Source organism: Eschrichtius robustus, chromosome 7, assembly GCF_028021215.1.
Source record: "Eschrichtius robustus isolate mEscRob2 chromosome 7, mEscRob2.pri, whole genome shotgun sequence".
Classification (NCBI taxonomy): domain Eukaryota; kingdom Metazoa; phylum Chordata; class Mammalia; order Artiodactyla; family Eschrichtiidae; genus Eschrichtius; species Eschrichtius robustus.
In genome coordinates, this window is record NC_090830.1 from 95,918,548 (window position 1) to 95,944,756 (window position 26,209).

Genomic DNA, 26,209 nt, shown 5'->3' on the forward strand with positions numbered 1-26,209 from the left:
ATGCAAATAAGCCTTTAAGTACCCCTCCCCCCATATGATTAATAATTGCATTAGTTTCCTAGGGGTTCTATAACAAAGTAACACAAGCTGGGTTTCTTAAAACAACAGAAAATTACTATCTCACTGTTCAGAAGGTCTGAAATCAAGGTGTTGGCAGGGCCATGCTCCCTCCAAAGCCTCTAGGGGAGGATCCTTCCATGTTTCTTCCAACTTTGCATAGCCCCAGGTGTTCCTTGCTTATAGATGTATAACTCCAATTCCTACTTCTGGTGTCCCGTGGCTGTCTTTTCCCTTATCTCTGTCTTCTCTTCTTAGAAGGAAACAAGTCATATTTGATTAGGGCCCACTCTAATGACCTCATCTTAGATTAATGACATCTGCAAAGACCCTATTTTAAAATAAGGTCACATTCACAGGTATTAAAGGTTAGCACTTCAATGTATCTTTTGGGGGGGATACAATTCAACCCATAACAATGACCAATTCATTAATTTTGATCGTAAGGTCAACCTCACTTTGAAATACATTGAGACATTTCTCATATAGACTCAAATAATCAGTATATATATGTTAAATATTTTTTAAATAGCTATAGAAGCAATAATAGATACAGAATTCTGAATTTATATACATTCAAAGATTTTACCTCTTGATTCATAATTCACACAGGTTGCCCAAAGATTCAGAGGATTGAGGTAGTGCAGACACAGCATCTCTGACCATGATTCCATAGGAATGATCTGAGGCTCCCTATCCTAAGTGGAGCCACTAGACCAGCAGCATTTACATCACCTGGAAGATTATTAGAAATGAAGAAAATAGGTTCCTGCTCCTGTCCTACTGAATTAGTATCTTCATTTTAATAAGAGTCCTAGGAAATGCATACTCATGTCAAACATAAGGAAGTGCTTCTCTAGAGAACTGTATTGTCTTTTAACTAACTATGATGTTATAAAAATTCTTGTTTCCTGATAATCTGTTTTGCTCACTACCTAATATAAAAGATATAATAATAGGCTAATCAATGTAAATATATAAAAAAAAAGATAATTATAGTTTTGTGTAAGTGCTTCAATAGCTTAATTTTCCCACATATTCCAATCTTCTGTTGAACATACTTTGGTCAAATTTATTCTAAAGTAATTGGTGTAACCATAGGAAATTTTAAAACATCAGACATCCTAGTACAAGTATTCTTTTCCCCAGTCATTTTCCAAAATTCTACTGTTCTGTTGTTCTTCCTATTTGACTTATTAACCTATATACAATTTTAAGAGACCGTTCCCATAATCATCATTAACAATTGCTTTTATGACTATTAAAATAGTCATATTACACTATGACTCACAGTGGCTAACATATTTATAATAGATATTATATTTTCTAATACCTTTTCTCATTTAATAGAGCACAAATGTCTCATAATTTGCAAAACTGTGTGCCTTTTTATTCTCAAGTAGTAAAATCACACAATTATTTCAATGTATTATGTAGATTTTTAAAACCTCTTTCATATTTACTTAGTCTAAGCTACATGATAATTGAAATCTTTTATTCTAAAAGAAACTATCACTAAACAAATGTAATTTTATTAATTTGGACTATTCATTTTGATATTGCACAAAAACAAATTTTGGAGGGTTTATATTTTAACTTGCTGTTCTAAAACATTACAAATTAAGCACAATTTCAAACTATATTTCCACACAGAATATTATTGGGCTACTTGCCTAGAAATCCTAGGGAATTAATTTTTAATTGAATAATCTTTCATCTATACTTGGACAACTGACTTGGACAATTAAACCGAAAGAGAACGTAGTATAATGTATAAACAAAATGATTAAGAATTTTTTTTGAGAATGAACATTTATAAACCTGGAATAATGAGACATGATGAAAAATGCAATATTATTTATATATGTGGAGCAACACTAAACAAAGAAGACAGTTTAAATTTCCCTTTTGTGATCGTTTCAGGAAGACTGATAGCGTTTTGTACTTGTATTCAAATGTATTTTTTTCTCCAGGTCATTTGAAAATCGTATTAAAATTGCATTAGTTTTCTATTGCTGCAAAACAGATTACCACAAACTTAGAAGTTTAAAACAACATCCATTCATTATCTCTTCATTTCCCTGGGTCAGGTGTCTGAGTATGGGTACTGAATCTTGTGTTCAGGGTCTTACCAACAGGAAATTAAGATATCAGCCAAGGCTGTGATCTCATATAAGGCTTCAGGCCTCTTCCAAACTCATTGATTGTTGGCAGAGTTCGGTTCCTTGTGCTTGTAGGATCAAGGCCTGTTTTTTTTTTTTTTTTTTTTTTGCTGGCTGTCAAATGGAGACCATTTTCAACTCCTGGAGAATGCCCACCATTCCCTGCCATGTTGCTCTGTCTACATTATGGCAGTTTGCTCCTTCAAGGCCAACAGGAGAGCCATCTATTGCTTCTTTGAATATCTCAATTCTACTTCTGACATATAGATTCTTTTTTAAAAGGGCTTATCAGATTAACCTCCCATATTCAAGGGGAGACCGTTATTCAGGACATGCACACCAGGGAGTAGGAATTTGGAGAGCCATCTTGGAATTCTGTCTACCACAAAGGTCCATGTCAGCTTCTGCCTTAAGATTCAAAAAGGTTCAAGTGTAAGTTCATTCCAAGGATTGCAACCATCTATAGTAGCAACTATTTATATGGTACTTCGTGTATTGCAGATTTAGTGTAATATAACTCAGTTTTCATTGTACTAGGATACAGAATGCAGTATTCATCAGTGACACTATGTATAACCAAAATTCATTTGTCATTTTAGGGTATATTAGACACTTGGCACCGTGATTATATGCTTCAGTTCTCATTTGGAAGTGCCTTGATAAAAAGTAAATGTTGAACTTCTAAGAGGTTCTTTGGTTTTGTTTTTTGCATTTGAGATAAATGGACAGGCATTATAAAATTGGTGTTTTGATCTGCTTTTGTTTGGCACAGCTACACTGCAGAACTTCACGCCATTTTAAAAGCACCCTAGTTGCCAATTCTTCAGAAGTCTCTTTAGTTCATAAGAAGCTGTCTAGGCTTATATATCTCGATGGAGAATTAAATAGCCTGTGCTTTTTTAGAAATTTTCATCATTTCCAAATCTCCAGTGAGTCAATGAGACCCAGAAGGAACCTCAACTGTAATCTTGACTGTAAAATATAATCACTCCACCTGCCTGAATCTGTTTAGAAACATGTAGGTGGAGATAATTGCATTCTGCTCTTAGTCATTTTACAGTTGAATAAGGAACATGGAATCTTTGGAACCCATTTCTTTCTTCAAAAGTATAAACATTAATGAAGCTGCACTTAAGAGTAGATATAGGCTAAACCCAACAGATTTATACTTAACCACAGATAAAAGATAATTTAAATCAAAAGACTCCAGCAACCGCCAGTTAATCTTTTACATTTTGAACTTGATAGAATTTCAAGAGAGTTGACTCTGCTCATTTAACATCTTTCCACTTATATTTATCTACATGTAGATAGAATCATCCTGCCAGATATTTGGTGTAAGCTTATGTGAAAACTGAATTCAAATAGTGGGAGATGATGAAGCAGCATTCAGAGAGCAAGATTCTTATATATGGTCTAAGAAAACTTAAAGTCTTTATTTTTCCAGAAATAATTTTGGTAAGGCATTTAGAAACACTGGTTTTATTTTATTTTGATTTGCCTTCTTTGATTTAAATGTTGTTACTTTTTTTTTTTTTTGGCTGTGTTGGGTCTTCATTGCTGGGCACGGGCTTTCTCTAGTTGTGGTGAGCAGGGGCTGCTCTTCCTTGGGGTGCGTGGGCTTCTCATTGTGGTGGCTTCTCTTGTTGCGGAGCGTGGACTCTAGGCACGCGGGCTCCAGTAGCTGTGGCTCACGGGCCTAGTTGCTCCGCGGCATGTGGGATCTTCCCAGACCAGGGCTCGAACCCAAGTCCCCTGCACTGGCAGGCAGATTCTTAACCACTGCACCACCAGGGAAATCCCTAAATGTTTTTATTTTTAACAACATGTTTAATATAAAAATGTTTGTCCAAGGAAACATTTAATTGGATGGAATTTTATGAAATCATATTATTGATGTGATCAATTCTTCAAAGCTGTGTTACTATTACTTGCAGAAAGTACAGCCAACCCAAATTTAAAAAAATGGTTTAAAAAAATACATCTTTCTATGTAGATAAATGTAAGTTGGTATTTTGTTACCTCCTTTAGGTTTTTATTTCATCATCTATCTGGATTAATTAATTCTAGCCTATGAAAAATCTCTCAGAAAAGTATTCTGTGGTCAAATAAATCCCAGTAAACTGTATACTTTGTGCAATTTTGGAGATATATAAAACAAATTAGCTTATTAAAGTCAATGAGAAATCATGCAGAAATTGTTAATTTATTAACTTGACCTTTTCAAAAATTAACAATGAAATCAGATCTATTTCCTATATTACATCTGTCAAAAATAATTGAAACATTAATTTAAAAAATATATAGGTATTATTGATCTTGTACATTTGGCTTTTTCTTCTCATTTTCTATAGTGTGATTAACTTATATATGAATATGAATGTATAGTGTGTACATATATATAATATACATACACACATATATAACTAGTGTATTTATATATACTAACCCATATGCGTACACATACCTATAAATATTTCCATAGTTTTCTGAATATATTAACATTAAAATGTGTTCAAACTAATATCTCAGACTTAAATTCAGCAATACAGGATTTATTTTATGCTCCCCTCTTGCTTATTTGTTATGTTTTCTCTGACAGTTAAAACTTGGCTATCTTTATCTACAGCTTATTTACTTAATTATATAACCCTAGGGTGTGTGTGTGTGTATGTAAATATAAATATATAGGGGTTTTATCTTATTTTATTTTATTTTTTGGCCTGCAGTCCTTTAAAGATATTGTTCCATTATGTCTGGTTTATGGAGTTTCTGATGATCAATCTGTGATTTCTTTTTAATTATATCTCAAAAAACTTATATAAGTTTTTTGAGATATAATTCGCTCATAATACATTTCACCCATTTAGAGTGCCCAATTCGAAGTTTTTAGTGTTGAACAGTTCACACAATTGTTGCACAGTCACTATAATCGCATTTCGAATTTTTCATTCCTTCCCCCAAAAACCACCCAACTCTAGCAGCCACTGCCCATTTCTCACATCCATCCACCCCCACCTGCAGGGATTCAGTAATCTACTTTCTGTCCTGTAGATTTGCTCATTCTAGATGTTTCATAAAAATGAAATCCTACAATATGACCTTTGGTAATTAGCTTCTTCCACTTAGCACGTTTTTAACACTCATCCATGTTGTAGCATGTATCTAATTCATTTGTTTTTACTAATGAATAAGATTTCATTATATGGCTATTCAACATTTTATTTTTTCATAAATCAGCTAATGAATTATTTCCACTTTTTGGCTGTTACTCATAATGCTGGTATGAACATTCTTGTACAAGTTTTTGTGTGGGTATATTTTCATTTTTTGGGGGTGTATAAGTAGGGGTGGAATTGTTAGTCCATATGTTTAACATTTTGAGAAAATGAAAATCGTTTTTCTAAAGCATTTGCAACTTTTAAATTCCCACCAAATTGTATGAGTATTCTAATTTCTCCACATTCACCAGTACGAGTTGTTACGTGTTTTTGAATACAGTCATACTAGTGAATGTGAAGCTATGTTTCATTGTGGGCTTGAGTTTCATTTCCCTAATGACTAATGATATCGAGCATCCTTACATGTGCTTTTGGCCATTTGTATATCTTCTTTGGAAAAATGTCTATTCAAATGTTTTCCCCATTTTTAATTGGGTTATGTCTTTTATATTAAATTGAAAGCATTCTTTATAAATTCTGGATAGAAGTCTCTTATTAGAGATAGGACTTTCAAGATTTTCTCCTGTTCCCTGGGTTGTCTTTTTACTTGTTGGTAATATTTATGGCAGAAAGTGTTTAATTTTTACAAAATACAATTTATGTATTTTATCTTTTATTGGTCATAGTTTTGGTGTTGTATCTAAAAAACCACTGGCTAACCCAAAGGCATAAAGACATACATCTCTGCTTTCCTGTGAGAATTTTATAGTTTTAGCTGTTAGCTAAACTACAGTTTCGTGTGGTCCCTTTTGTGCTAACTTTTGTGTATGGTTTGAGTGGGGGTCTAATATCATTTTTTTTACATGTGGATATTCTGTCATAACTAGCACCATTTGTTGAAAAGCTATTCTTGGCACTCATGTAAAAAATCAATTGACCATAAATGCAAAGATTTATTTGTGAATTCTCTATTCTATTACATTCCTATATGTGTATATTTATGACGGTACCTTACTTCATCAATTACTGTAGCATTACATTAGTCTTGAAATTAGGAAGTTCTCCAACTTTGTTCTTTTTCAAATTTTATACACACAAATGTAAGATTAAATGAAGAAATAATTATAGCAAACTGTTGTTATATATATCTCACATATTTCCCCCTGTGCATTGGTCAAACGTTCTTGTTTTTTGTTTGTTTTTGTTGTTGTTGAAAACCAAAAAATTTAGGTTACATATTGGAATTCTTGATACTGACACCATCTCTACCCACACTTCTGGAGGGTTGCTATTGTTGCTCACCCAGACATTTACTTATTTGTTTAGTGACGTGGTGGAACTAATTCAACGAAGTCTATTTCCCCTGTAGTGTACAGCCTCTGATGTCCTTGTTCTTATTGTTTCCCCTTATTATTATCTTTTATAACGGTTAACTAGAAATAGCCCCTGGATTGATGTAAACCATTTATTGGTCAAAGACTGCACCTAAGTTCCCATAGCCAGTTAGAATTGTACATTTACCATTGCATATGTGGGTGATTTGGGCAGAGGGGCTGCTTTCATAATCTGAGGATTTATGTTTTTGTCCCTGGAACTAGAAGACTGTATATTCCCTCTCTGATCATTTCTGAGCATTTGCAGTTTGGGTCATTCACACATTCTTCCAGATGGCCGGGAATGACTATTTTTATTTTATATTCAAGCTTGTTTTCCTAGGTGTCATCCCTAGGTCAGAGTTATTGTTCAGTCAGTGTGTGATCAGAGGTAGTGTTTAAATTCCTTGAACCAATGAGGCTTTTGTGCTGTACTGATGGTTTTGTGTGCAGCTTGGAGAATGATTTCATGTAAGCTAACATGTCCTGCTGTCATTGTCCCTAAGTGAGTGCAGCTCCGCACACATGCACAGCTTTCTTGACTACCAGAGTTGAATTTGATTCCAGGAGACCTATTCTTAGCTCTCTTCCTCATTCAGTTCACTAAACTGGCCACTCTGCCATTTTTATTTGTGTTATGGAGCTAATATCTCCTCCTCATTGCTCTCCACCAAGATTTCCACTATTTTTAACAATGGTCCTAAAAATAGAACTTTCCATATTCTGTTTCAAATAAAAGCAGCCCCTTCAGATTGAGCTGCAGATTCTTTCATTCTTCTGGTCTGTCTCTCTCCTTGACTGAGCGCCTGCACCATTGCAGGAGACTGGGCGAGGGTGACAGCCCCTGTATTCTTTCCCCACCCACCTCACCTTATGAGCAAGTGGGGCCAGGGGCAAAAGCCAGGGCCAGTATTCTCAGCATGCTGCTCCTAGAGCCTGTGTAGAATAATTGGATGTGAGAAGTGAGACCCAGTATCTCAGCCACAACTGCCTAGAATTCAACTTCTACAAATGAGGCTAGAGGCAGAATGAAAAATACTGGCAGTCTGCTCCTCCCTGGTGAAATAAGACACAGACTGAGGGGCAGGGGTAGAGGAGGCCTCGGTCTTCTCGGCCACACCTGCCAGAGGTAGAGCATCCAGGTTAGAGCTTCCAAAACCCAGATCTGGAAGAGGTAGGGGAGCAGATTGTGGCTCAAATACCACAGATTCTCACTATTCTTACTGAAATTTGGTAGACTTTTGAAGAAATGTTTCTCCATTTTCTGTTTGGCCTTCAGAAAATTTAAAATCCAAAGATTTTAAATAATTCTTAAGAATAATCTTCACCAGTTGTTATTTTACTGGGGAGAGGGTCCACTGAGTTTTTACCTGCAATTCCAGTCCTTCTATGATTGGTTTTATCTTTCTTCCCCTGAATGGAATGCTTATTATGGAAGTTTTTTTCAAATGTTTTTTAATCTTAGTTTATAGAAACTTCATTTTGACATGTCTTTATGTGATTTTCTTTATGTTTATCCTCCTTGGGCTTTATTGAGCTTCTTGGATCACTAGTTTATATTTTTTTATTAAATGTGATTTCTTAAAATATTTTTTCTGCCTTTTACCCATTCACTTCTGGCTAACACAGTTATACATACGGTAGACTTATATCTAAGTCAACTTGATTTTTGTGTGTGTAGTTCTTAGCTTTTGTAGGAAAAGTCTGAGTTTCCCTTACTCTAGGGCTAATTAGCTCTGCTCCCAATGTGTAGCCCTTCTTGGGTCTCTAGGCAAATCCCCCTATACTCAATGATGTCACTTCACCCTGGCTAGTGGGTGCTCAGAAGATTTCTATCACTTTGTGAGATCTGGAAATGGTTTAGCTTATAAGTCCACTGTAATGTTTCTTTCCTTAGCACTTGTTATTTGCCCAGTCTCGTGGAATTTAATATGCAGATTGTTATTCAACCACAGATTCAAGGTTAGCCATTGGTCTGAAGCTCTTTCTGGAGCTCTTTTCTCTTTACAGCTCCTTCTTCTACAGTTCTCTTACAAATTCTAGGAACCTTATATCTCTGAAGTCTGATCTGTGTCTCCGCAGTGTGGCAAAATCTCTGATTCTGTGTGTGTTCCCTTTCTCCCCTGTAGTCGTTAAATTGCCTCCTGGCAGAATGCTAGGAACTTGGCCAATTTACCTAGTGTATTTCCCGTCTCACATGCATCTTCTGCTGTCTGTGGCCTAATGTATGAAAAGAGCTGTTTCATATATTTTTCCCCAAGTTTCTTTCTGTTTATTTTGGGAAGGGTGGTTTTACAATAGTTTCATTGATAAAAACATGTTCTTAAGCAGAAAAACAACTTTTGAAATTGTTAACAAAGTTTAGTTTCTTTTATTGTTAATCTTAGACACTGCTTCCTAAATGCATCTAGTTCCATTTTTTTTACACTTGGAAGTCATTAATTTCTCATATTTTAGATAGCATCTAAAAAGAAGTTTAGTTACCTGAGTCTGTATTTGTATAGCTTTAAATTGATATCAATTATACATTGAATAATATTTGCTGCCCAAGCCAATATAATATTTCAATGCTCTAGAGATGGCAGAAAAAAAATAAAAGACCATGTTTTTGCTTAGTCTGTGGTTAAATATGAACTTCAGGAATTTTGAAAGGAACATTTGATGTTAATTACTTATTTCTCTTTGATAAGAAGATATAAATGGAAGTGTTTCTTACTTGGCATGTGTGAGAGATTTACTGAGATAACTTCCCACACCAGAATTATTCATGGGGTAAAAATGGGAAGTGGATTCTGCATTAGGAAGCTAAGTACTGCCTGTAAAGTGTAAGAACATATATTTTAAAGGGAAGATATTCTCTGAAAAAGTGAATACAAAAATGACATTATGGGATTCCATATATATTTCTTCTCAATAGCTTTTAAATAAAATTTTATGGTATATCAAGACAGCAATAGTTTTCTAACTGCTGGAATGGTAAAGCTAACCTGTTCTCTTTCTGCCACATTTATCACTGGCAGAAATAAAATTCTGCAATCACTATTTAGGTGACAATTTTTAGATGATGTTGAATGATAAGTAATGCATTAAGTTTTTATAACTAAATCCATATAATTGTTTCAGTAGGTAATTATTTTTCTTTTAAAAGAAAATAAAAATTATGGTGGTTAAAGTATTTCTAATGCTATCCATTATTACCCTTTTCTTATTTTTAAATTTTTCTTATATATTTCTGCCTCTCAGTTTGCATAATTAATTTATTGTTAGTATAAATCACAGAATATAAGTATATTCTTAAGTATATGGAATATATCAATTATTTTATAATTAAATAATAAAATTCAATTTGATTTGAATGTATTAGTGCCAATGTCTTATTAAACACCATTGATGCTTCTGTGATTCTTAAACTATTTGAAATATCTCTTTAAAAAAATTACAACACCTTTTAATGCATTATTTTCTGAATATTATTCTAGTGTATTTCTTAACTCATTCTGAAATGAAAAACATTTCAGCTTACAAAAAACTTTTTTTTTGTGCTCTGAGTGTTCAATATCATATGCAAATTTTCTCTATTGGTAAATTAGAATATCTAAAATTGAATCGTTTTATACTTCTCATGATAAATTTTAATTTGATGATGATGATTCAACTGATCTTCTTTATTTAAAAATTATTTCAATAGTTAAACTAAGCTTCAATTAAGTTTTTAATTTCAATTAAACTAAGTTTCTTTTCCAGTTTTTTTCCCTAATTAGGTCTGAATGTTCTGGTAATACTATACAAATTGGGCTACAAATGAAATTCAATATTTAACTCATAATAATGATCTCAAAAATAGTTTCATCAAGAGAAATGGACTGTCTAATATTTTTATTTGAAATGTCTAAAATTAAAAATAAGCTTTTCTTCTGCTTTTAATGAAAAAGTTCAGTTCAGTTCTTCTGCCCCAGCGAATCAATGTGACTGCCTAAGTTGCCGTCCATAGACTGATACTAGGATAAGTTCTTCTGATGTGTTTAACTGCTGTTCTGTTTAGATAACTACATTGCAGTGCTGACAATCTCATATGTAGGGATCAATTATTTATTGAGAAACTACAAACCTCACCTATAAGAATATCTTAAATTAATCTCAGCCAAATAATCACATTACGCTAAGAAAGTATAAAGCCACATTTCAAATTTTGAAATATTTTTAATTTTTAAAAATTATACTTTCAGTTAAAATATGGTGGGTGGGATACTTGTGACTTGGAGAAAATTACTATGTATTTATTCATCTCAACATGAATTGACAGTGATCTATTTGGAAATTCTACCTTTACTTTCATATTAAGCACTTATAAAATAAATGACACATTTGATTTGATCAATCCTGCTGGACTGAACCTACTTACATTTGAAATAATTATCGATACTATTTTTTTATCTAAAATTAAATTTCTAATCCTTGATTGTGACTTTGAATTTATTGAAACATTATGTTTGCTTCTTTTTGACTCGAACACAAGCTTAACTATACAGAATTGTGAAAACAAGTATCATAAATTAAAATTATAATGTGTTGGTTGAAGTCAGTCTTACAGAACAGACTCTAAAAGACTTTTAAGCTCTAGAAGTGGACCCTACAAACATGTAAGTTTTTAATGCTCAAATACATGTTGTTGATGATATGTAGGAAAATCAAATAATAGATAGGCACCTGAAATTAATTGTTATACATGATTGTGGTGTCAAATTTCATAGCAGCCCTCAAAAATGGTAAATATGACAGCTGGATTTAACCAGTTTATCAGAGAGCATTCAATAAAAGGACAAAATAGCAAGAATGTTATGAGCTCTGGTTGTAGAGTGGTTAGATATGCCTCAGGGAGATGCTCTGAGAGGAAGGAAATAAAGAAAGGAAGGGAAGTGACATAAAAAGTAACTGGATGGGATATCTCATTTTTTTGTATACTTGACTAATGGGTGTGCACGTTTTAAAATTCAAGGGGTTTTCTCTAGATATATGCCCAGGAGTAGGATTGCAGGATCATATGGTAGCTCTATTTTTAGTTTTTTAAATAACCTCCATACTGTTCTTCATAGTGGCTGTACCAATTTACATTCCCACCAACAGTGTAGAAGGGTTTCCTTTTCTCCACACCCTCTCTAGCATTTCTTGTTTGTAGATTTTTTGATGATGGCCATTCTGACCAGTGTGAGGTGATATCTCATTGCAGTTTTGATTTGCATTTCTCTAATAATTAATGATGTTGAGCATCTTTTCATGTGTTTTTGGCCATCTGTATGTCTTCTTTGGAGAAATGTCTATTTAGATCTTCTGCCCATTTTTAATTGGGTTATCTGTTGTTTTGATATTGAACTGCATGAGCTGTTTGTATAGATTGAAGATTAATACCTTGTCAGTTGCTTTGTTTGCATGCACCCTAATATTCATTGCAGCACTATTTACAATAGCCAAGACATGGAAACAACCTAAATGTCCATCAACAGAGGAATGGATAAAGAAGATGTGGTACATATAAGCAGTGCAATATTACGCAACCATAAAAAAGAATGAAATAATGCCATTTGCAGCAACATGGGTGGACCTAGAGATTGTCATACAGAGTGAAGTAAGTCAGAAAGAGAAAGACAAATATATGATATCACTTACATGTGGAATCTAGAAAAATGGTACAGATGAATTTATTTGCAAAGCAGAAATAGAGTCACAGATGTAGAAATAAACTTATGGTTACCAAGGAGGGGAGGGAGGGGTGAGATGAACAGGGAGACTGGGATTGACATATATACACTACTGTATATAAAATAGAAAACTAATGAGAACCTACTGTATAGCACAAGGAACTCTACTCAGTGCTCTGTGGTGACCTAAATGGGAAGGGAATCTAAAAAAGAGTGGATATATGTATATGCATTACTGATTCACTTCCCTGTACAGCAGAAACTAACACAATATTGTAAAGCAACTATACTCCAATAAAAATTAATAAAAAATAAAATAAAATAAAATTCAAGGGGAAGGTTCAAGAAAGCAAATGTTGAATGCAAATAAGGTGGAAGCCATCTGATAATGAAAAAGCTCCGGTGTGGTTATGGAATTGTGTCAATTGTGTTGCTGAACGTGGGTGAAGGTGGAAGATATTAAAGCTGAATAGATAAGGGCTCAGAGCTAAGTTTCAGTGCTCTGTTCGACTGTCAGTGAGTACACCAGCGTTTCACTGAAGCCATGAAGAGCACCCATATATACCTGAATAATTGATCATACAACATGACCCTAATGGTAGGCAGGATTTGGGATTATGAATAGAATATAAATGATTGAAATTACTGTAGGCAAGGTAGAGAAGGTTATATTTGCTTGCAGTCTTCATACTTTGTATGGTCTTAGAAAATAAGCATTAAGGAGAGTGCTTTTATTCTCTGATGGAAGGGAAAATGCATGTTTCATTGAAGTCAAGCATGAAGGACAGCTATTTTGTGAAAATGCTGAGGTTTTAGGTAGTAGGAGAGGTTTTTTACCCAGTAAAATATTAGTTCTAAATATACAGTGAAACTGCCTAAAAGGAAAATCAGCAGTGGGGAGATGCCTCAGAGAGGAGGCAGAGACTAATACAAATGTCAGATCCTATGTATGAAAACATATATAGGCCTGGGAGTTTCATCTTAATGGTATCCTGGGATGACAGGAAAGGAATCAATTGTCATTTCTTTCTCCTGGGGACCATGTATGAACCAAGACTAAGGCCCTATGTTTAACATTTTGAGAAACTGCCAAATTGTTTGTCAAAACAGCTGTGCCACTTTGCATTCTTACCAGGAACACATGAGTTAAATTTTTTCAACATTCTTGTTGACACTGATAATGTCAGTCTCTTTAACTTTAGCCATTATGGCATTGTGTGTTTAGTGGTTTCTTATTGTCGTTTGAATTTGCATTTTTTCCATTACTTCTTGTCCACTAATGTATCTTCTTTATAAAGAGTATTTTCCCATTATGTTAATATGATATTTTATTATTTGTTTGTTTATAAGAAATTAAAAAAAATTTTTTTACATATACAACTCCATTGTCAAATATAGGTTTATGGATATTTTCTCCCAGTCTGTGGCTGACCTTTTTAATTTTTTTTCTATTACATCTTCCAAAGAACAAATGTTTTTAATTTTAAAGTACATTTTATCATTGTTTTTCTTTTATGAATTGTACTATTTTTTTAAAAAGAATCTTTGTTTTAACCAACGTCACAAAGGGTTTTTTTCTACTTTATTTTAGTAGTTTAATAGTTTTAGTGCCGATCTTAGGTCTTAAATCCATCATGTGTGTCTGTGGGTTTAATGCATTATGAAGTAAAAGTCAAGGTTCATTCTTTTTCCAAACAGGTATCTAGTTTCTCCAGCATCATTTATTAAAACTAGTATGTTTATTCCACTGATTTACCCAGACACTTTTGTCAAAAGTCAATTGACTATATAAGTCAGGATCTATATCTTTATTATATTGATCTGTACCTCTCTGCTTATGCAAACAAGGGACTCCACTGATTACTGCAGCTTTAGAGTAAATCTTGAAATCAGGTAGTGTAAGTGCTCTAAACTTTTTCTTTATGAAACTGTTTTGGCTATTCTAGTTTATTTGCCTTTCCATTTAAATTTTAGAATCAGTTTGTCATTTTATTCAAAAGTTCTCTTGTGAATTTTACTGGGAATGCATTGAATCTATAGATCAGTGTGGGGAGAATGTTGTGCCCAGGTTTTATATGTGTGTTTTGGGGGGTAGTTGTCAAAAGGGTATTACTTATCATTACCAAGAATGGAAGTCATGATCTATGTTATTAAAATATAGACATTTTCTGAGTTTTAAAAATCCTTTTATAGTTATCTTTACTGTATGTTTGGGAAAATGTAAATGAAAAACAAATAGCAAGTCTCCCTAACTTACATTTTATCATATTCTTGGTCAAGTTAACCTTTTTGCCTTACTTTTTTTTTTAAAATTAATTTATTTATTTATTTTTGGCTATGTTGGGTCTTCGTTTCTGTGCGAGGGCTTTCTCTAGTTGTGGCAGGCGGGGGCCACTCTTCATCGCGGTGCGCGGGCCTCTCACTATCGCGGCCTCTCCTGTTGCGGAGCACAGGCTCCAGACGCGCAGGCTCAGTAATTGTGGCTCACGGGCCCAGTTGCTCCGCGGCATGTGGGATCTTCCCAGACCAGGGCTCGAAGCCGTGTCCCCTGCGTTGGCAGGCAGACTCTCAACCACTGCGCCACCAGGGAAGCCCCTGTGCCTTACTTTTTTTGTGTGTGAAATCCAAATGACACCTGATCTCACTAGTTCATGCATAAATAATGATACAATATTTATTTTCATGCACAAATTACATGGACTCAGTCTTGATTTGGCTAAAGGAAAATTTGCTTCAACACAGGAATCAACAAAGAGTTTCCTGCTTATATCCATAGTAAATAGCACCCATCTGACTAGGAAGGGTCCTCATGTAGTATGTTCCATATTCTTTCTCCTCTGTTAAGGCTTGCACTTCATTCATCCATTCAACCTGTATTTATTGGGTATGTACTTTGTACAAAGTATTGTTCTAGGCATCTGAGTAGAGCATTGAACTCAGTAGGCACAGCCTAGGCCCTCACAGATTATTGCATTCTAATCAACATCTAAGCCCAAAAAAGCCACTTGGAAACCCTCAATGATGGCATGATAATGTCATCTATTGTGATATCATGTGTTAGTACCAAGCACTTTGTTTCTGCCATGCTCCCCAATCTATACTCCACAGCATTTCAGACCATTGATGAGTTCTGGACTGGCATAGAGAAAATGACCCTTTTCCACTCTGCCAGACTATATCCTCTAAGCACTGAAGCAACCCTACTTATGATCAGAATCTAATAATTCTCTTTTGAACAGTTTTTTGACTTGGTTCTCAATCCCTTGTCCTTAATCTCATACTTTCTCCTATACAGACATTGTGTTGGAGTTCTGGCCCTCCTCCATTTAAACACAGATGTTCAAACCCAGTCCAAGGAGCTATACTAAAGAGAAGCTACACAATACATTTAAGGCTTCACTTCTGTGCTCTATTCCTCTGCTGCAACCAAATGCTTTTTTCCTGTCTAGGAGTAAAAGAGATACCCAAGCCCAACAAAAAGAATGATAGCTATATTCTAATATTTGGATCTCTGGGGAAAAAAGGAAGGGGTATCTCTTCTCAGTGAATCTGGGTTCTTAATCAGTCAAGGATATACAATATACAGAGATAATTTATTGTTTCACATTCGAGTACATTAAAATATAAGTTGACGGTTTGCATGCTGTTTTACAAAGGAAGGATTTTATTCTAGGGTTAAAATTTCATGAAAGGAATGTAGGAATGGATTTGTTTTTCTTAGTTTATGAAGGGAAAGATTGTTAGGCAGTTCAATACTTGAGGAAAAAAGATAATTGGGGGGAGCAATCTACAGAATATTTATTGTCATGTGTAAGTACAATTGCCATTCTCTTACTTATATTTTTAATACAAGATAGCTTAGAAGAAAAATTGTAGAGCTTTAAATTGCCATAATAAGTAAGCATTAAGCAGATTAAATAAAATGGGATTAATTTTCTTCATGTTTAAATTTTTTGAGAACCAGATAATACAGCAATCAACCTGAAATTTCTTTTTCTGCATGTTTCTTTACTGTTCCTTTTGAAACTAGATTTTCCAAGTATATACTAATGGAAAGTCATTCTATCATTCTTTCCATAGCTGTATTGTATTTTATATGAAGGGCAAAGTTTGGAGCGTTCTCCCATTTCATTTTAACTTCCTAGGGCATAAGACAATATTCTTGGAACATTACCAACTTTCGTCAACTAAAATATCAAATTTTCAGAAGATCCTGAACTACCAACTAGTTTTGGAATTGGCTATGTGATGATGAAGTGAGAGACTGAATTTCTGGAAATGACTCATTTGCTGCTTTATCTTATGCTTCAGATGCTTCTCTTTTAAATTCTGCTCATGACTGAAATCAATTCTGTTGTTCCATTCTCATAGGCAGCCACTGAAATCTTCAAGTGTCATTTGGGTAGTGGAAGATTTAAATGACCAGGAAATGGATCCCTTTGAAGCCTTCTTAGAAACATAATTCACACCCTGGCATGTTCTGTAGCAATCAAATCCATTCAATAATTGTTTTTACATATACATATTGAGCTCCTGCTATTATTGCTCTGGATAATAAGTAGTGAACTAAGCGAAGTTCTTAGTGCGAAGAACCGCACTGTGAAGTAGTGCGGTCATAAAGTCAACAAATAAATGAATATGTAATTGTGAAATGAAGTAAAACCCTGAGACAATGCACCTGAGATAACTTGTATTCAAATATAATGTGGCTGACAGTTAATTGTCAGTCTGCCCAGTTCTGTTCTCCAATATGGGCTGGCTAAAATTCTGATCTTCTACGGGGTGGGAGATGGATGAATGTAAGCTAGGATTGCCTTGTGACTGGGACTTTCTTATTGCAGTATACAATTTCTGCCAATACAAACCACATCTAAAAATGATGTTTTTCAGTAGCCTCACAATAATGTGATTCCTTAATAATTTTGGATGTTATTTATTATTATTACAAGGTTTTACTAACTAACGTGAGTTAGAGAATATTGCTGAGTGAAAAAAGCCAGAGGTTAGAAAGTAATGTTAGGGGTTACTAATTTTAATAGGATGGCCAGGAATGACCCCTTTAAAAAGGTAACATTTGAACAGACAGCTAAAAACCCAAGGAAGCAAGCATGGGGAAAGGGTATTTTGAAGGTAGAACCAACAGGATTTCCTAATGGAATTGAGGTCCATTATGAAAAAAAAGAAAAGAATTAAGAATAATACTAAGGGTCTTTTTTAAACTACTGTTTTATATTTCAGAATCTGTTAGAAGGATAGTTTTAAGCATCAATTAATTATGGCCAATAATATGATTGCCAGTATTAAACTATGTCATTAATACACTTCAAATAAAAAATAAATTCCGTATTTCAAAATTACTTTTTGAACTTATGACTTCTGACCCTGACTTGAAACTAACAACCAAAGTTTAGAGGCAACAAATTTTTAGAGTCAACATTCCCCAGCCTATTTGAGAGGGTGACATTTGATTACTCTTTGTGTTTTTTTACTTAACATTCCTTCAAATTGTATAAAGACATGCTATTATTTAAATTAAGTGAATTATAATAGCTTTTATTTTGAGAATGTTGTAATAATTAAAGTTGTGCTGAGACATACAAAGTCAGGGATAAGAATAGATTCCTATCTCTGAATAAGAGAAAAACCCATCTAAAAATTTAATATGTTGCCATCCTGCCAAATAATACATATTTCAGAAAATTGCTAAAATTTTTCACAGAGAAAAATAAGCTTTTCAAGGGAAAAGAAAGATGCCTCTATCTCAACTTTTATTTCACATTTCTTCTAGTTAAAGTAAATAAAACAGCACATTAAAAAGAATACATATTTTTAAAAGAAGACATCATTCTTTTCATATGAATATAGCATGATTAACTTAAATATAGTAAACAATTAAAATGTCTTTAAACTTAGTTTAGTATTAATAATTTCATTGCCAACATCATTTACACATAAATGAGTAACTTTTATCTACAAAGTATAATCCATTAGAAATACAATAAAAAAACCTTTAAAAATATTAATACTAACATAAACTATCTCGGAGTAAATGTAATCAGCCATGTTTACTACGATATACTGGGTTGGCAAAAAAGTTTGGTCGGTTAGTGAATATGCTGTTCAGTAAAGTTCTTGGTGAAAATGAAAAATGTGTTTTTTATTGTTTCTTAAAACCGAACGAAATTTTTGGCCAGCCTAGTATAATGATATATATAAATTATTCACAAGTTATATGATTCTACCAAATTCTACATGATATAGTCTCTTCATATGAAAATGTTAGTACCCAATAAATTATGTTCAATCACACCCTAACAAATTAACAATACCTTTATAATCATTAAAATGGAATGAAAATTGGTTTGAATATATGAACATATAAACTCAGATATAAAATTTTGTGGGGAAAAAGAGTAGTGAAATAAGACTAAGATTATGAGCTATTGAAACTATTGTTAAAGTATAGTAATCAGAATAGCATATTGATAGACAGGCTACTTGAACAAAATAAATAACTTGAAGAATTTAAGAATATACAGGTTTCTATTCATTTATCAAGCTAACAATGAATTGTTTAATAAATGGGGTGGGTACAAATATTTAACTATTTGAAGAAAAGGGGAGAAATTGGATTGGCATCTGCTGTCTTAAGCCAAAATATATTCTAGATAGTTCAACAATTTAAATGTTCTTAAAAAGTGGAAAAAATAAAACCATAAAACCCTAGAGGAAAAGATGCATAAAACTGCTTTAATATCATAATATCTCAAGTTTAATATTTTATTTTATATCATGGCTTTTCTAAGTGTGGCATAATTGCCAAAAGGCATGAATAAAATTATTAAAAATTTGAGCAAATGAAAACAACTTGGAGGAAAATAGTTGTTTCAATATGACAAAGACCTAATATTCATAATAAGTATATTATTCCTGCAAATTAAACAGTAAAAAGGTAACCTTACATGTAAAAACAGAAACCTTGAAAAACTTTTAACTTCACAAAGAAATCTGTACAAAGATGATAAAATTCACAGCAGTAATTGTTAGGGGAAAAATTAAGATACAAGTTAAATTTTCATCAGTGGGTAATAATTATATATAGCATAGCAATGTTAACAAATATTCAATATCAATATAAAATAATAAAGTATATGTATGTGGGTTGTAATGAAGAAGATTCTAACATACTGGCAAGGGATAAAGCAGAATATTTTCATAAAAAATTGTGAGTTTATGTACTCATGTAAGTATATAAGCGTATATATGCACATACGTGTATATTCCTAAACAATTTACTTAGAAATAATGTGGAAAAATAACCATGGAGCAAATTGTTGCAAGTTAACGATCTAGAAGATAAAAAAATATTTTTTTGTAATGCCTAAATGTGGCAAAACCAGGAAAATGAAAATTTTCCATATACATGTTTTCATGATCATTTCTTCCCTTAAGCCATTTGTGGCCTCCATATTGTGTTTCCTTTCCTCCAGTGGTATCATTCACAATCCATGCTCCTTCTGCCTTTGCATTTTAATCCTTATAAACATATAACTGTATTCATTCTATATATCTCTTTCATTGTTTCTTTTTCTTTGGTTCCTAAGATGACAGCGTGAAAAATTAATCGGATTCGAACATATCAGTTTTTTTTAATCCAAAACTGTTTTCTTTGATTCACAGTGACAGTTGATATTTTAGCAGCTTGTAGTTGATGAATGGAAAGCTAATTTTGATGATTTAGGAAGAGAATCAAAGCACAATTCCCCAAGTTTTTGAAGAAATTAATTAGGTGACAGTGTGTGAAAATAAAAAATAATTGTTATGCTTTTTCTCATGCTTCAAAGCTGGAGATAATGTAGGTTAGAGTTTTTTTGCTTAAATTTTGGTGGGTAAAAAGGCCCTTTAAATGTGTTAGGTACGTTCATTGGCTTATTTCCCATCTATAAAATCTTGAATGATATCCAAATATTTTTAAAAGTAAGCATTTTTGTATTTTGTCACTGAAGACTAAACCCTAGATAAAATGTGTAGCAGATGACAGCAATTAACAAATTATGAAAAGTGCTTCACTTACATTCTTTATATAAATATTTGCTTTAATTACATTTTATTAGGTCAATAACATGTATTTTCATTTTAATATTAAGATAAATTCCACAACCTATGTTACATAGCAGGGAACGTGCCTTGAAGCAATTTTCACTTTTTAATTTCCGGTACACAAGACAAAATTTAAACATGTAGTGACCTTTTCCTGATGGAAGCTTAAGCTTAAGCAGCTTAAGCACTGTTCAGGAATTACCTTTTAGCATAAAATTCCAATCAAAGTTTAGATTATGCTGGAAAAGAAATCAAGATATCCTAAATTCCATTTCCTTCTTCCCTTCTTGTGGCCTGATTTCTTTTAAAAAAAAATTCATTCAGCAGACCCATCTGGATTCTATGTTTGGGAACCTTCAGCAATTGATCTCAGTGTTTTCTTGAGAAGCTCGTCCTTAAGAATCAAGCAATTTACACATATCCTATCACTGATTTTTTTTAACACTTGAAAAACTGCTTCTTTAATAAGTGATTTCTGACAATCAACAAAAATCTTCATTTATAGTTTTTAGGGCAAAATTTCTCAGTTAGGAAAGTACCATTGGGTGGATGAAAAGGGTCTGAAAAACTCATTTATTTTTAATTCTTGGTGAAACTTGTTGCTTTTTTTCTGATTATTTTGTTTACTCATGAACAGAATTAGGATTAAAACTTATTGCTAATTTCTAAGATTCTTTTACAGGAATTTAACTTCTGTTTATTTGACAGCAATAGACTATGACTGAAAATGAATTCATAACACTAAAATATATATTTAAACCATATGTATATATATATATATATATATATATATATATATATATATATATATATATATATATATATTTGTTTTTGTTTTCAAAGGAGAAAAGGTAAAAGGCAGACTGGTACTAATGAAACAGCCCTTCTGGGACTGACGGCAGGATTAGAACAAGGAGAATTAGAAAGCGAGTATATTTCTTTACAGAATACATTTATGAATTCATTTTTTGTTTAATGTGAGTTTATATCAGTAAATATGTATATATATGTGCATTTCTAAAATATTCGCTTAGAAAAATGTGGAAAATATAGATGAGTGTTTTCTCATAGCTTTAAAACAAATTTTGGAATTCAGTCATATTTTCACAATTTCATCATGCTCTAGATTTGTGAAGGATTTCATAGTTCAGGCAAGATTTATGCTTCTCTTAGAAATCTCAGTGTTGGGAGCCTCTGCTACTTTGTGAAGAGCCAGGATGATGCCTGACTTCCCAGGTTTAACTGGTTTTCTTTCCCTCCTCCTTTCCTTCCAGCCTCTTTCCATGACAGCTAGGGGTCAGTCTACCTTCTCTCTGTTCCAATCCTGCGGCCCACTCTGGAAATCCTACTTCACTAGCCCCACTCCGTCTTTTCCCCTCTTTTTCTGTTTTGTTTATTTTGTTTAGTGTTTTTGTTTTTCAAACCTTGGACATTGCCCTCATTGGAGATTCATTCTTTTATTGAGCAACTTGGGACATAAATCTCTGTAAGACTGGAACTCTGAGGGTACACACAGTCCCTGAGAGGAGACAGGTTTGCCAATAAATAATTAAACTCCAGTGACACAGGCCTGACACGTGAAAAATGTTAGAAGAGTCAGCAGATAGGCTCTGGCAGAGAGCCTGAAGAAGCCTCCCAGGGGAGAGATAAAGAAACATTCAGCATGGGCAAGAAAGGGGAAAGAGTACAGCTGGGAAAACAGGCTATTTTCTCTCTAGGAATCATGGGTGAAACACTAGGCAGTTATAAAGAGGTGTGTTTGGGGCTTCCCTGGTGGTCCAGTGGTTAAGATTTCGCCTTTTAACGCAGGGGATGCGGGTTCGAACCCTGGTCGGGGAAATAAGATCCCACATGTAGCGGGGCAACTAAGCCCGTGCACCAAAATTACTGGGCCTGAGCGCCTCCACTAGTGAGCCTGCGTGCTGCAACAAAAGATCCAACATGCCACAACTAAGACCCAACACAGCCAAAAAAAAAAAAAAAAAAAGAAAGGTGTGCTTTGCTTGGATAATACACTTGATGAAGATTGCTTTCAGTATAAGATACTAGAGAAAAGTAGAGGAAAATAAGAGTGGAGAATCTGGGGAGAGTGGGAAGCATTTTGTATATATTCTTTTCTAGGTAATTTCAACTCCTCCCTATACCTTCCAGGGTCATCTTTATGTGAATGATCAGCATTTCCATGTCAGACACTTCTTGACCTCTTGTTCTCAGTTCCAGTTTTCCCTGTTTCTATTTTCATTCTAATTCTGTCAGTAATTAGCTGTATGAGACAATTTAGTTAATATTGTATACCTTGGTTTCCTTGTCTGAAAAATGGTAATTACCACTCATACATGTTATGAGAATCGAGTTCATAGATGTAAGTGCTTAAACAGAGTTTAATATGTGGTGTTAAACAAATGATAGCTGTTGTTATTATTTATCAAGCATCATCATATGATATTTCACTCATCTCTAATGTGGTAGTCACCTCTTTCAATGCATGGATTATATCTATATCATTCACAGGTTTTAATATAAAAACTAGGCCAAAATAGAGATTTGATGAATGATTGGTAGCTTTAATTTATGTTCATTAAGCTTATTAATTTGATTTTCATTTTCACTACATGACATTTTTCGTGTCGCTTTTCAGCATTTTGTTCATGTTTATGATTTCCTTGGACTACATTACTATAAATATTTAAAGAAATGTAAAGAAATGAATATCATGGATTTTACATTGTTTTAATTTTCTTGCACTTAGCAAAATGTATCAGCAAACTGTTTTGTGTATAAGGTAACATATCAGTGTCGGAAAGGGAATTACTTTGGGGGATTTACCACCTATACCTAGGAATGCTCTGGTAGCCCTGGGCCAACGCTGAAGGCAATGTGATGCTGTATAGTCAATTCGTGAGCTAGAGCAGTGCTTGAGTTTATATCTCTGATATAAAGGGATGACATACTTTTCCTAATTATTTCTAGAATAATCTCTTTTTCCAGCAAAAGTGGTTTCCAACGCTGGGTGCACATTAGAATCACCTGGGGAGCTTTCAAATTAAGTAAGACTGGGGGGAAGGGGTTGGTATTAGTAGGTTTTAAAAGCTCTGTAGGTGATCCTAGTTGCAGTCAGGTCTGAGAATCACTGCACTACACACCTGTATCCTCTCCTCCTAACTCCCAATACAAGACACCTGTGCAGTGACAGGGTTGCCCTGGGAACTCCACGAAGTGGTTAAATAGGCCCCACAGGAAATAAATTCTAGGCAGAAGGTGTTCTTCCTCCATACTGCTAGTCGATTCGAGGCTGCAACTGCGACTCTTCCCTCGGTCTCCAGACTGCCGGCCTGCCTTGCAGATTTCAGACTTATCAGCGCTACGATAGCGTGAGTCAGTTATTTAAGATAAATTTCTCTCTCTCTCACATATCATATTGGTTCTGTTTCTCTAGAGAAGCTGACTAAGCTTTAGTCTGACACAGGCTTTATCTTTAAACCTTAGTGCCCAATTTACAGGTGGGCAAACTAAAGCCTGGAAAGATTAAATATCTTGTCCAGGTCTCTCAACTAATGAAAGACTGTGAGTTGTCTAAACTGTCGGGAGACAGAGTTTTGTTCATAGCCCTTTATGGCCAGTGAGAACATTTGGGAAGCATTGTATGATATGGTACAAATTAAAATGAAATAGACTTGTAGTGTTTTGAAGATATGATTCAAGGTGTTGTGCTCTCCAGTGCTCGGTCCCGCCACAGAGTTTGAATTTACCCCAGTGACTTGTTTAGAGAAACTGACCCTTCAGTGTATCCTTCTTCTTGATAGAAAACACTGCAATGTCTTTATTTTGATGACAACACATTCATTACCACTGTTTCCATCTTTTAAGCTGTGAAAAACCCAAGGGTTGGGATAAGGAGGATTAAAATAAAACGCTTAAATAGAAAGGACTACCTCGGAACTAATGGGGTTTACACAAGCACAGTTTCTCTCAATATATGCTTGCTTATATAATTTTTGCCCCAACTTGCTGTGTTAGGCCATTTTTACAGCTTTTGAACCAACATGAAGTAGCCTTGTGTTTAGCCACCTTGTGGAATAGAGTAGTTAATTACCTCATTCACATACCTATGCTATGCGCCGGTGAGCCCTAAAATCCCCCAGGTGGACCCAGGCCATCTTTTTTGCCATCTGTTACTCAGGTGCTCTGGAGCACTTATCTTTCTTTTTTTCCTCAATATTTTCCCCATTCTCATTCAGAATGGCATTTACATTTTTATTAAACTGCAAAGTAACAATAAAAACCTAAACAGCCCCCAGAGGAAAAAATGCTTAATCATAACAGTATTGTACAATCTTTATTCATCCTTATGAGGTTCCTCAGCATCATTGTTTTGGTGTTTGTTTATAAATGCATACTTGCTTTGTAGTTAATTATAAAGCTATGAGAGTCTCCTGGTTGAAGCTATTGACTGCAAGCTCATTCCCAGTTCCTTTCTTTAAAACTTAAAAAAATATTGCTGCCTCTGTTAAAAATGAGTTGATGAAGTGAGGGGTGACATAAGGATTACAATATTTATATTCTGGTCTTTGACTTATGGATTTTTGAATGAGTTGAAAATATATTTGTATACTCATGCAATAGCTCTCACATTTTTCTATGTATTTCTTCTGGGAACAATGATGTTTAAACAGTGCAACATTGATTGATCCAGCCTTCAACAGAGAATCTTCTATTTATGTCCCAGTTCTCCCACTCTTCCCCTCCCCAAATAGGCCAGAATACATATTATTGGGGAATAAAATATCTACAGGATGATAAACATTATGGTGGATTTCCTATCAGTGTAACTCTACTCACTCTAGTACGTGAAGTTAAGTCTGAGTAACTTGCGTTGTTCACGTTTTTTGTAGAAAACTGGGCTGATCTCATTCAGTCTAAAATGATTGAATTGTAGTTGATGTCATTGCCAGTTTTCTGGTTTTTGGTTTTTTGCTGCTGGGTCCTGACACTTCTTCTATTTGATTTTCAACTGTATTTACCCACTCGTTTGCTCATGTTTGCTCACATGCAGACAGATGAAGGTAGCAACTGTGCACAGTGAAGATTTTGCCTCAGATCAACACATACTCCATAAAACTTCCATACACAACCAGAGAAGAATAGTCATCTGTATATTTCTCTTAATTTAAACCAACTCATCTTGAAAAGAAATACAGACTTTGTATCACTTGTGATTCTAGAAATATTATGGATTTAGTATATTCTATATTCCTTGCGTTTACTACAGTTGGCAAACTTGGCAACCTTCAAGGCTTATTAAATTTGTCGAAGCCTAAGGAAAAGAACAAATATATTGATGAAACTAGACTTTGTAGCGATCACAGAAGATGGCAAATGTAATTGAGCCTGACCTAATGAAAAAAAGTAATGCCGGAGTTAAGATTGAACAGGTATAATACATTTAGCAGCCTGGTTTTCGCAAGCAGTTTTAACCTCACCATGTTAGGTACATTTCCTATGGTTGCATACTGGTTAGCAACCTGAGATGACAATATTACTGATTGAAACCAGTTATGAATGCTTTAAAGCAGCAATGGGAATACTGACACTCCTTGCCGTATGTGGAAGAACTTGTAAACATTCCTGGCCAGTAAAAATTCTTTTACTCTACCTTTAAA